We start from the raw sequence: 12,774 nt of genomic DNA, 5'->3' as shown, positions 1-12,774 counted from the left end.
AACAGAAAAGTGACCCTCTAAGTATATACATCAGGAAAAATTCACACATTGTCCTAGAGATTACTACAGGAATGTTCTTTGATATTCCTTATAAAATCAAAAATTAGAATGCAACCTTAAACAATAGGATGATAAATTACTGTATATATTCATCAAATCAAAGCTGCAAGACACAAAATGCATAACTTTTATGAAGGTCAAAAGCACACAAAGTAATATCTTTGTCTATTGACACATCTTTAGTGATAATACGAACTTATGGTTCAAATCTATTGCAGAGGAGTTTATATTAAAATCTCAAATGGCAACTGAGGAAAGATAAAGGAGAAAGATGTTGCTCACAGTATTCTTTTAAGTCACTCATGTAGTGGGTTGGAATTGCAAGTTGCAAAAGGCCACTTTGGGTCCTATCCAATAAGGAGACAGGAGAGGATTTCAGAGTAGGGAGAAAATAGCAAGCCATAAGGTTGAAAGAGAAAATCAAGTGTTAACAATGGAGTGCAGTTAAGCACATTCGCTTCAAAAGAAACAAAGAGATACACTCCCACTCTGCCTTTATTGCTCAGCTCGAGGGAGGTTATAGATGGGTGGTCGGTTACCTCACTTGAGCTTTTCTGTCTACACCCCATACCTTTTAATGCATCAAGCTCAGCCCATTAATCCTCTCTTTGGCTCCACTGATACATTTTTTTCAGACAATCTTACTTTTTGATCAACATAAGTTCCTTCATCTAATTGTGGTACCTATTACTCCTCTAATGGCCAGGAACCTCAAGATGGCCCCGGTTGATCCTTAACTCTTGGTAAGGATCTTGATGCCCTTTTGTGGTCCCCTCTCACACTGTACCAGAGTTGGGCTATTAGGTAAATAAATACAGCAAAAGTAAAGGTGGGTGACTTCTGAGGTTAGCTCATACAAGACATGACTATTCCTGCCTTACTGTCTGGTGGATTTCCTGATCTGGGGAACCCAGCCATTGTGCAGCAAGGACACTCAAGAAGATTATGGAGAGGCCCATGTGGAAAGGAACTAAGGCCTCCTACCCAGAGCTGTATGAGCAAGCTGCCTATAGATAGCCCTGGTCACACCCTTAGGTGGCTGAGCCCCACTGACATCTTAACTGCACCCTCAAAAGAGAACCTGAGCTGTGATTGGCCAACTTAACCATTCCTGAATTCTTGCCCATAGGAGATGAGGAGGTTAACTAATGTCTGCTGCTATTTTAAACCACTATTTTTTTTAGGTAATTTATAATATTATAGTAGTTAACTTCTACACCAGGTCATATATTTTTCTAAAAAGGTAACTTTCATGAAAGCTGCTTACATCCAATACCACCATGAACAGGAACAAACTCATCATCCTGAAGTCCTTAAAGAACAGCAGCTTTAAAGAAGCCTGCTTTGAAAGCGCCACCTGCTGATAGTAAATTAATAGCTTCCCAAAGAAAGCTGGACTGATGCATTCTGATCTAGCAACACTTTTCCAAGGCTGACTCTGGCTTCCAATCCTGTATCTCTTCTGAGATCAAACTTCTTCAATGCCCAGAAGTAACAAGAATGCTGACATATGACACCCTTTAGCATCAAAAAAATCATATAAACATGCATGCAGTGTTTCAGCCAGCTGTTTCGTCACTGTAACCAAAACATCTGACAAGAACAATTAGAGGAGGAAAAGTTTATTTGGCTCACAGTTTCAGAGATCTTAATCCATAAATGGGCAACTCCGTTACTCTGGGCCCGAGGTGAGACAGAACATCCAGTCAAAAGGTTAAGGAGGAGGAAAGCAGATCAGGACATGTCAATCAGGAAGTGGGGGCTGGGGGTGGGCTCTGCTCACCAGGGATAAAATATAAACCCCAAAGGTACACCTCCAGTGTTTCTCCAGCCACACCCTACCTGCATATTTAATTCATATCAGTGGATTAACCCACTGAATAGGTGACAATGCTCATAAACTAATCACTGAACCTCTAAATATTCTTGTATTGTCTCACACATGAGCTTTTGGGGGACACCTCATATCTAAGCCATAACAGTTCTTATTGTTAAGGAACAGACAGAGAAGGATGGTGGGAACATGAGGTTAAGAGAATAATTGCATAAAATGGGACCACCGTGATGACCCACACATGCTTTCTTTTCCAAGATGCAACTTACCTGTTAATCTGCCTGGCCTAAGTGGATAGGATATGTCACATTTCTTACCTGTTAACTGCAGGAGAAATGCAGGCTCAAAATAATGTTCACGCAAGGAACTCAGGAGACTTTTGTGACCAGATCCTGAAATTATGGGAGATAAGGATAGTTCCTCCTAACCATATAATCTGTAAGAACGTATGGTTAAGAATCCATTTAGAACCAGTCAGCATGGGCCAATAACCTAAAGTTGTCATGACCATGGGGACTTAAAATCTGATGTCACCCTGCTGTCAGTCAAAAGTCAAGAGGTAGAACTGGGTGGGACTCTCTAGAAACTTCTCTGGAATCCACAATAAAACTGGAGTGTAGGAGAGGCACATTGTCCCTCTCCTCTATAAGAGGACCCACTCTCTCCCTTTCCCTTTTGCTATCCTTTCAATAAGCTCATTCCTGTTACTCTGAGCAACATGTCTGAAATCTTTCTGACTTGGTTGCAAGAATGAGGGTTTGAAGAGGAAGGTCTTCACACTGCCTCAGTTTCTCTAAGGGTCCCAGCTTCACAACATTATGATTGTTTTTTTCTAGCATCTTATCTCTCCTGCTTTTCCAATTCTTTTATTTCTACCTTAAATATTTTTGAAAAAAAGACTTGCAGAAGTCTCTGTTTAAAAAAAAAAAAAGCCAGATATAACAAAACTTTTCAATGGATTTTTTTTCTTCCAAAACAACATCCAAATCTCAAATGTGTGGTCCATTCTCCCAACCCCACCAATTTTTTGTGATATTCTTCCCCTCCAATACTTTATGGGTATGTCCATGAAAGTTAGAAAGAAAATAAGAAATTAATGAAAGGATTCACCACTGTAGAAGTCATTTGATGTTGATTGGCATGATTTAGCATTATCTGAAGTGTAGAGAAAAATCTGATGATCAGAAAGAGTTTACAAAAAAAAAAAAAACCCAGAATTACATAAAAAGTGGACATGGTCAACTATATAGTTTGAGGGACCCAGTGTAAGAGGAAAACATGAAGCCTTTTGTTCAAAAAAGCAGGGAAAAGTGCTGTTCAGGTATTGAAATATAAAGCCTTTCCCTTTTCTTCTATAGTATCTCCCTCAACTTCTCATGGTGTTTTTTAGTTTTAATGCACTTGACAGTAAAGGAAAATTAAAAATTTAAGTCAACGGCATGAATTTCACCATTTCTCTTTATATTGTACAAAGGCAGTTTCAAAAGCAAATATAAAAGCATTTCACTCATGGGTTGTTTTAGTAAGCTTTTTCACTTCTGTGACTAGAACAATTTTGGAGGAGGAAAAGTTTATTTAGGGGCTCACAGTTTCAGAGGTCTTAGTCCATAGAAGGCCAGATTCACTCCTCAGGGCTTGAGGTGAGGCAGAACATCATGGCGAGAGAGTGTGATGGAGGAAAGCAGTTCACATGATGATCAGGAAGCCGAGGAAGACTTCACTTGCTGGATACAAATATATATACCCCAAAGGCACGCCCCAATGACCTACCTCCTTCAGCCACACCACACCTGCCTTCAGTTACCACTCAATTAATCCTATCAGGTGATTTGAATTCACTGCTTAAGTTAAGCCTCTCACAACCCAATAATTTCTCTTCCAAACCTTCTTACACTGTCTCACATATGAGCTTTTGGGGGACACCTCAAAAGGCCCAAATCAATGACTCCCATGGCACAGCTTCCTCAGGCATGTATGTTCCATTCTTCCCAGCACTGTGGGAAGGCTGCATAAAATAGACTCAGTTATTTTGATTTCATTTTTTGAAATGTTCTAACAATATCCTCTACCTTTGCTAACTAATGAATAAGAAAAGCCTGGAGGGAAAAGGAATTATGACTTTTCTTCTCCTATATTATATTCAGTGTAAGTGGTTGGTTGACACAGGGAAATAACATGAATAGTAAACAATATGATAAGACTCCTCGTTTTCTAGAATGTCACTGCCTCTTTCTGTGCTCAGAAGAATTCTGGTTCCAAAGGGAAATGTGGCCTCTTTGGGCTGTCATTAAGCCCTGCTTGCTCAGCTGTAGAACAGGCACACTTAACCTTGCACTGACTTTGAGTCTCTATAAACTTCCTTACATCGTGGGTCCCCTGGAACTCTGTGTTCATGGGGTACTGCGTATGCTGTGAATGAGGTGGCAAGGAATGGTGGCCTGGTCTTGTGCTATTTCCTCTGTTTCTGTGCATGCTCCACTGACCCACCAGACTTTACTTAGAAAACCCAACTTTAAAGATAAAAATATTAATAATTGCAGTACAGCATTGGCAGAACATTAAACCAAATGTGGAGTCCTTCTTGAGTGCAGAGCCCTGAGAAATTGCACAGGTTGCAGGTCCCTGCATCCTGAGAGGGTCTAAGTTAGGAATGAACTTATATCTGATACCTAAGATGAATTTCTTAACACATTATCAGAGCTTTTAATAATGTAGGGCGATGTATTGGCAGAGTGATTAAAAAATGTCAAGAGAAATTTTTAAGAGGATAAAATAGGAAACATTGAACAGGTATACCTGTGTCCTGTGATGGTTGATACTGTGGTCTGAATGTTTGTAACCCCTAAAACATGTATGTTGAGTTCTAACCACTGAAGTGGTGATGGTATTATGTAGAACTTTTGGTTGATAGTCTTTTTTTAGCTTTGAATATATAATGCCATTATCTCATGGCCTCCATGTTTTCTGATGAGAAATTGCCTGTTAATTTTACTGAGGATCCTTTCTACCATAATGTGTTGCTTTTGTCTTGCTATTTTCAAGATTCTCTTTTGATCATTGACTCTTGATGGTTTTATTTTAATATAACCCCATGTGACTGTTTCTGAGTTTGTGATACTTGGCATTTAGGGATGTATAATTAATGTTTTTCGTTGTATTTGGAAGTTTTTAACCATTATTTCTTCCAATAAATTTTCTGCCCGTCTCCTTTCCTGAATCTCCCTTTATGCATATGTGCTTGGTGTTATCCCAGAGGTCTCCCTTTACACACATGTGGGTACATTTGATGGTATAACAAGATGGCAGTTGGAGACTACTCACTTTTCTTACTTTTTCTCTTTTTTGCCCCTGAGACTGTATAATATCAATTCATCTATCTTCAAGTTTGCTGAGTCTTTCTTCAGCATGCTCAAATCTACTGGTGAATGCCTCTGGCAAATTTTTCAGTTCAGTCATTCCAGTTTTGAACCCCAGAATTTCTGTTTGGTTCTTATTTATAACTTCTGTCTCTCTGTTGATATTCTTTATTTGGGGAGACATCATTCTTATATTTTCTTTTATTCCTTTAGACATGGTTTCCTTTAGTTCTTTGGTCATGTAATGTCTGTGTCCAGGAAGTCCAGTGTGTAGACCCTAAAGGTGCAGATTTTATTGATTTTACCTCTGTGTGTCTACACTTTCCTGCTTCTTTGCATGTCTTATAAAATGCACATTAACCAATTAAATTTCAGGTTTTCAGTTTCTGTGAATATTTCAACAAAATTTACATAGCTGCATTAACATAGATTGGAAATGATATACAGCTTATACATATTATTTGTATTAATATTAAGCAATACCAATTAATGTTATGTTATAATAAAATTATGTTATTATTAAATAATCATGTCATATATTACAAATTATAAACTATATTTAAGTTTTTATAGGTGTTCCATATCTGAGACCATAGGACAAAGTGGCTTAATGACATATGAAGAGGGTTGGGGCTGTAGCTCAGTGGCAGAACACTTGACTAGCATGTGCGAGCACTGCATTCTATCCTCAGCACCACATAAAAATGAACAAATAAGGGCATTCTGTTCATTTACAACTACAAAAACATTTTTTTAAAAAAATAATATGTGAGGAAATTCTGGAAAATTTGATCAATAGGTTAGATTTGAACCTTAATTTATTTATTTGTTTATTTTACTGGGGATTGAACCCTGGGCATTTTATACCACGCTACATCTCCAGTTCTTTCTTTTTTTTTTTTTTTTTTGGAGACAAGGTCTCACTAAGTTTACTGAATCTGACCTTGAATTTGCAATCCACTTGCCTCAGCTAGGATTAATAGATGTGTGCCACTGTGCCCAGCTTGAATTTTAATTTAGAAATGCTTCCATTTTCATGTGTTAGGGCAATTCTTAAAATGTTTTTGAACAATTTTTAGAAGCAATATTCAGAAAGGTCATAGAACTGGATTGCTTTTCCATGAAGTTAGACCTTTAATTCTTTGAAACAAGATGTGATGATTCCCAGTTAATACAATAAAAAGTGATTTATTCTACTGTAAATTATGAAAAGACAGGTATATAAAAATGCCTTCCAAAATTTAGTTGACTTTTAAAGCTAGTGCTTATTCTAGGAAATTCAGGAAATATTATCTATTTAGTATTTCTTGAGTGAATTTATTTATGAGAACTGGATCATTGCTTCTCATGAATCTTACCAACATTGAACCCTGTCCCTTGTTTTTTATTATCCATCTTTCATTTCCATTTTTTCTCCACAATAAATAGTTAAGAATATCTTAACTATTTTCAAAACTTAACTTTATTTTTATTTTTTTTTAAGAGAGAGTGAGAGAGGGGAGAGAGAGAGAGAGAGAGAATTTTAATATTTATTTTTTAGTTATCGGCGGATACAACATCTTTGTATGTGGTGCTGAGGATTGAACCCGGGCCTCACGCATGCCAGGCGAGCACGCTACCGCTTGAGCCACATCCCCAGCCCCATTATTTTTATTTTTATAAAATAGGGATTGCAATCTACTTACCCACCTAACAGGGTTGCTGAGAGTTTCATATGATACTTGTTACATCTCAACAAACCATACACTGGCTTCTGTGGCTTCCTCATACATTTCTTTGAGTGTTCTTTTACCCCTTTCATATGAAATTGCTAACAAGAGGATATATCTTAATTGATCTTACTAGTAACCAGAATCTCAGCATTTCTGATGTGATCAAATTGTTGCCACAGGTTTTCATATGTGATGGGATCTGTTATTTTTAGTAGCATTTGTAATAACTCAAATGTTAGCAATTTTTTGTATTCTCTCATCATCAATTCCTTAAATTGCTTGCCAACTTTATCTCTGTATTTCTATCAAAAACTTAACATCCCCCCCCCCCAAAAAAAAAAGAAAGAAAGAAAAGAAAAAACCCCAATCAATAAATGGGCTAAGGAACTGAACATACACTTCACAGAAGAATAAATACAATTGATCAACAAATATATGAAAAAGTATTCAACATCTCTAGCAATTAGAGAAATGCAAATCAAAATTACTCTAAGACTTTATCTCACCCCAGTCAACATGCCAATTATCAAGAATACAACTAACAATAAATGTTGGAAAGGATGTGGGAAGGAAGGTACACTCATATATTGCTGGTGGGAGTAAAAATTGGTGCAACCATTATGGAAAGTGGTATGGAGATTCCTCAGAAAACTTAGAATGGAGCCACCATTTGACCCAGCTATCCCACTCCTTGGTTTATACCCCAAAGATTTAAACTCAGCATATTACAGTGACACAGCTACATCAATGTTTATAGCAGCTCAATTCACAATGCTAAACTATGGAAGCAATCTAGGTGCCCTTCAACAGATGAATGAATAAAAAAGGTGTGGTGTATATATATGATGGAATATTGTTCAGATTTAAATAAGAGTGAAATTATGACATTTGCTGGTAAATGGACGGAGCTAGGATATATCATGCTAAGCAAAATAAGCCAATCCCCAAAAGCCAAAGGCCAAAAGTTTTCTCAGCTAACTCACAATGGCGGGGGGTGGGGGAGACAGTAGGGAAGAATAGAGTTATTTTAGGTAGAGGTGAGTGAAGGGAGTGGAGGGGACATGGGAAAGACAGTAGAATGAATCAGACACTATTATTCTGTGTACAAATATAACTATATGACCAGTGGGATTCTACATTATGTACAAACAAAATAATGAGTAATTATACTTCATTATATATGATATATCAAAGTGCATTCTATTGTCATGTATAATTATTTAAAACTTTTTAAAAATCTTAACAATTAAATTAAAACATCAGAAAACATCAGATTTAAAATTTTTTAATTTTAAATGCTAAATGTCATTTAAATTTTTTAAAAAGCTAAACAACTCAAATTTCAAATGTAGATTAAAAATGTAAAGTATATGAAAATGTAAAGTTAATGTTAATCTGAATTTTGAAAGCATCCAGAAAAAAATTGGAAAAATTCATAAAGGAACATTCCTGTCAAAGACGTCAAAAAGATTCTTGATAAAGTTGGTCTGCAACTCCAGGCTCACAAATTTGGTGAAGTAGGTGGAGTTGATATTCAGAAGCTGATCATCAGGTAAACTGGCTCTTTTGGTGACGTGGCTTTCTGTGAGTTGGCATTTTGCAGATTGTGCTGCTTCCTGGGTGGGAGAAAGCATGCTGATGGGGCAGAAAATGCAGATAGTCTGTATATAGTAGTGTCTTCTAAATATTTTACAAGCATGGTTTGATGTATTGATTTACCTAGGGACACCTCTCATCTCCCATCATTTCCAACAAAAAGTGACTTTGTCCTTACCTGAATCTTCATCTGGCTCCCTCCTGCTACAGTATAATTTGGAAGAGAGTTTTTTTTACCTCTTCTCTGTCCTTGAGTCCCCCAACATGCACTTAGATACTTTGAGCATTAAAGTAAAGTGATTTTACCATCAGATTTCCCAATCATGAAGTCTCTATTGTGCATTTACCTACTTACTTGGAATCCTGGAGTTCTGATGCTAGGAACTGTTCCTTTTAATTGACTCTGGAAGTACCGTTACTTGTGACTGAGAAGTGGTCTCTGTACACCTGCAACTGCAGCCCGTCAGCAACACACAGGCCTGCGAGGAGCGACAGTAACTTTCAGTGCACTAGGGGCTTCCCAGATTACTCTATCTTCTTTCAAATTCTCGCCTTGCCTTTACTTTGTGGAGAAGAAGAATATCCTATAATCAAGTTTCCTTCTCCCCTCCTATATTTCTCATGGCTCTTGGAAGTTCTGCCTTGTGACCTGTTATTTCCTCAGAATCGATTGATATTTTGAGTCTACCGTGGGCAGCCGCTGTTCCAGACAATATAAATGCAACAGAGAACCAGAAGACAAAATCCCCGCCTTCATGGTGCTTATAACCTAGTCAGAGACGTAGCAGCTGTGATGACATGTCAGGAAGTGATCCATGAAGTAAATAAGACAGGGTGGTGAGAGAGAGAACACAAGGAGTAGATGGTCTTTTAGGCAGACTCATCTGAGAAGGCCTGAATGATGTGTGTGTGTGGGGCGAATATCTGGGGCACCTACCTTTGTCTTCAATGTTCAGATAATGATCATTCATAAAGAGTTTTATTATGATTATTTATGAACTTAAAAGTTTTTATTATAAAAGAATTTAAATCTATACAAAAAAAATAGAGTTAGTGGTATACTGTACTCCTATGTACCCATTATCCAGCATGCATGATTACCAACTCAAGGACAAATTTATTTCCTTGAAACCTCCTTCTCTCTACATTTCCTTGATTATTATTATTGTTGTTGTTGTTATTATTTGGTACTGGAGATTGAACTCAGGGGCACTTTACCAATGACCTACATGCCCAATTTTTTAAATTTGTATTTTAAGACAGATTCTCCCTACGATGCTGAGCCTGGGCTCAAATTTGTGATCCTTAGCCTCCCAAGCTCCCTCCCACAGTGGCACTACTATGTCCAGCTCCATTTCCTGGATTATTTTAAAGTAAATTCCAGAATCATATTATTTCATCTGTTACTATTTTGGTACATATCTAAGAAATAACTTCTCTTTTCAAACATATCTATGATGTCATTATATTACATCCCTCAAATAATTTCTTAATATCATCAAATATTCACTTAGTGTTCATGTATCTTCCAATAGTTCATGAACTTTTAAAAAATAATAGAACACCAACACGATTTCTGCTAGTCCCAGTGTCATTTCCTTTAAGGCATTAGACTAAAAATATTAATTACATACCAACAACATTTGCTTTTAGGTCCTGTCTGTTCCACAACAGGCATAGCCCTGAATGCTAATAAGTTTACAATGACTGAAAAGTAAAGGAATGATAGCAGAGTATCTCATTGATTCATATGCAATTTTTTCTAGCACATTAATATTTTTTACTATTATGTAATAGTAGCTGAACAAATTGAAGTGGGTTATTTTGTTTTCTCTGTAACTCAGCAGCCTCAGCCGTTCCTCACACCTCCTCTGTTGCACCCTCTAATTTACTATGTCTACTGTAATGTCTTCTGTTAGAATCTAATATTTTTTTAAAACTTTCAGGACTCTTGCTCCATTGTTAGCAAGGTAGTTACAAAGTTACATAGGCTTCTAAGCAGTCTTTCTCAATCCTGTTTTTTCAACACAGTAAAAAGCTCTTTAATTATTTTATATCCTGGATGATGGGTAAAGATACTGAGCTGTGAAAATCAAATAAACATTATTAAAAATAATTTTAAAACAGTACTATTATCCATAATTTGCCAGAGAGTTCACTAATGGATTCTTCATTTATCCCTCACCTCAAATCCACAGTGGATCAGAAAGCTTTTAGGAAAATGGAAAGTTGTAATTTGTTGCTCACTGAGGGACGGCTTATAAAAATAGTAAATGAATAAAATATGTTCAGAGACATAGATTTTGTGTTTTTATCCTGGATTACAATGAGAATACAAAATAGGTTACTACCAAAGTCCTGGGTGAACTGTCAACAAGATGATAGATAAACCTCAACAAGGAAAATGTTCCCTAATTCACTATATCAGACCAGGTACTTACCTTTATCTGAAATGCCAACACCCTGAATTTCCCAGGTAGTTACACAATCAGGTAGTACTAACTCCAGCTGAAGCCTGGAAGATAAAATAGTCCATAGCCAAGAAACATATGTGGGCCTTGATTAGTGGGCAACCAGCGTGGTGCCATCTGTTAATCAGAACGTTCCTACTTTTCTCATAGGGGCTCCTGAGGCAAATCACAAGGAAACCAACTTAAATCAATGGCCGTGAGTGAGGATGAGACCAAGAAAAGATTAGAAGATCAGAGGATAACGGAGCCTTTTACATATTCAGAACAACTGCTTAGACACTGTATTAAGTTAAACCACATGAAATTATTGTTTGTGTCAGCCAAAATGTTTGAAAACCAGCAGATATATATGGTTCAACTTAATATAAACTCCTGTGTTTTGTGTTCATTATCTTACTTTCACAATAAGGACTTCAAGGAATTATGATATTACAAACTATCAAATAAAATTAAATTATATTTAGTGAACCCTACTAAGAAAAGTGGAGTATAAAAACAAACATGATCAAAAATGGAATTTTTGGAAATCAAAAGTCCCTAATTTATCTGCTCTGTGAATATTTCCTAAGTGTCCATCAAGTACCAGGCACATCCTAGACTAAATAAAGAGATGCATAACAAAGGGTGTGCCTTCAAGGAATGTACTCTAGAAGAGGAGGGAGATACAGAAACAAATTATCACAGAAGATAGTAAGTGCTTCAGTTCGAAGCTTGTACAAACTATAGTGTGCAGAAAAATCAAGTATTTAATTCTCTGGAGACCACTTTGTGGAGAACCCATGGTCTGAGTTGGTTTTTTAAAAGTGAGCTGGAGTTTATCAGGAGTGGGGAACTAGGAAAGGATTTCCAGGAAAAGGTCTGGAGGCTGCAGGGGCATGCATTGCTGGAGCAGAAAGCCAACAGCAGGGGGCCAGGGCAGTCCCTGCAGGGAGAAGAAGCTGGAGCTGTGGGGGAGAGGGGCAGGAGCAGGCACTCTATCCACATAGATTCCACCCCATGGGGAAGCAACATGAGTGGACTCAGAATTTAATCTAATGATTTGGTGGCTGTGCTGGGAGAATAGAAGAGAAAAGTGGGTAAGACTGGAGACGGGGGAGTGAAGGATGCTGTTGGACGTCAAACAAGGTGTGATAACAAAACCAACATTTTCTAAGCCATATGGCTAGTTAGTATCTTACAGAATGTGTTTTTTATATGAGGAAAATATTGCCTCTTTTTCCTTGTTATATAGAAAAATATCATTGGAAATGCATGTCAACCTGGACAATATATATTGTTAGTTTTTATAAAGAGGTTGTTTGGAAAGACCAAAATAATTATTCAAAAGTGCAAAGCCCAGAAATCACCTCAAACTACAGACAAGCTCAGTTATTGTTTGAGACAAGTTGAATGAAATTCTTCTGCAAAGAGCCTTCATTTTGTAGTCAATCAGAGACTGAGGGAAAGATCAACCCAACCACCAACCAAATTAACCCTGATCCAATGTCAGTACTATCTTTAATTAATGAAGGAAATTTTAGAAGAGTGGCAGACCATATATTCATCATATTTGAATGTTTTCTAAGTTTCCTAATGAAAATAAAGATAAAAGTTTAAAATACCTTTTTGGAATGTGATACACTTTCCACAACCAGTTTTCTAAAACTGTCTTCATCACCAATATGGTTGGTGATATGTCTAAAATAAAATAAAATAAAATAAAACCTCAGGGATTGGCAATGTAGCTCAGTGGTAGAACACTTGCC

This window comes from Spermophilus citellus, assembly GCF_964194105.1.
Source record: "Spermophilus citellus genome assembly, chromosome: 2".
NCBI lineage: Eukaryota > Metazoa > Chordata > Mammalia > Rodentia > Sciuridae > Spermophilus > Spermophilus citellus.
The sequence above is the reverse complement of the archived record's forward strand: the minus strand, read 5'-3'. Positions refer to the sequence as shown.